Consider the following 1255-nt stretch of genomic DNA (forward strand, 5'->3'; position numbering starts at 1 on the left):
GAACAACTCGACCAGGAGAAGGAAAGTTGGCAGCAAACTGGAAAGGACCCTACCGAGTTGTAAAAGTACTCGGAAAGGGCTACTACAGACTGTCCGAACTCGATGGACGAGAGCTCCCCAGATCATGGCACGCCTGCAACCTAAGAACGTACTACAGCTAGAAAAGTAAGAGATCTCACCATTGGATGCACCCTTTTTCCTGAAAAGGTTTTTTAATGAGGCACCAAGTTGAGACTCAAACACTATTCGACATAAAGGGATGAAAAATTCCCACGTGTACATATTTGCACTTTCCTTTGAATAAATATATATTTTAGATATTCTACAAGATTTCAAGACGCATTATTCTGAAGTATTCATCATCCGATTATAAAGCAACAGATTGGCAGAAAGTGAAAAAAAAATTTTCATTGCACGATCACGATAAAGATAACCGTCTGATAAAGGTGAAAACGCGATTCACCCAAAAGACGATCTAAAGATGACAACCACTTTCTACAAATCGACAAAGATGAACACAGAATAATGTAAGAAGTTATCGAAAGTGATCTAAAAAAGAACCTGACGAGGTCTTACGGATTGCTAAAATAATAACTTAAAGACTGGCCGATATTAAGAAGTCGGACCAAGTCAACCCAAGTTATAAGTAAACCCTGGAAAGGGGTCTGGCCAACCCTATTAAAGAGGATTACTTTAACTTAGAAGGGTCCGACATAACAAAGTCAGCACAAAACTAAAAAGTTATACAAGTAGTCCCTGAAAGAGACCTGACACAGGTCCAAAAAAGAGGACTACAAAAATAACTTAAAGGGGACTGACATAACGAAGTCGGACTCCTACTACTAAAAAGTTATTTGCAAAAATAACTTAAAGGAGACCGATATAACGAAGTCGGACTCCTACTACTAAAAAGTTATTTGCAAAAATAGCTTAAAGGAGACCGATATAACGAAGTCGGACTCCTACTACTAAAAAGTTATTTGCAAAAATAACTTAAAGGAGACTGATATAACGAAGTCGGACTCCTACTACTAAAAAGTTATCTGTAAAAATAACTCAAAAGAGACCGATATAACGAAGTCGGACTCCTACTACTAAAAAGTTATAAAAGCAATCCCTGAAAGAGATCTGACAAAGATCCAAGAAAGAGGATTACAAAAATAACTTAGAAAATAATGACGTAAAGAAATCGCCCTACTACAAAGCAAGTTACAAAGGTAACCCCTGAGAAAACCGGAACAGGACTACCAAAACA

The sequence above is a fragment of the Arachis ipaensis genome, chromosome B05 (assembly GCF_000816755.2).
Source record: "Arachis ipaensis cultivar K30076 chromosome B05, Araip1.1, whole genome shotgun sequence".
NCBI lineage: Eukaryota > Viridiplantae > Streptophyta > Magnoliopsida > Fabales > Fabaceae > Arachis > Arachis ipaensis.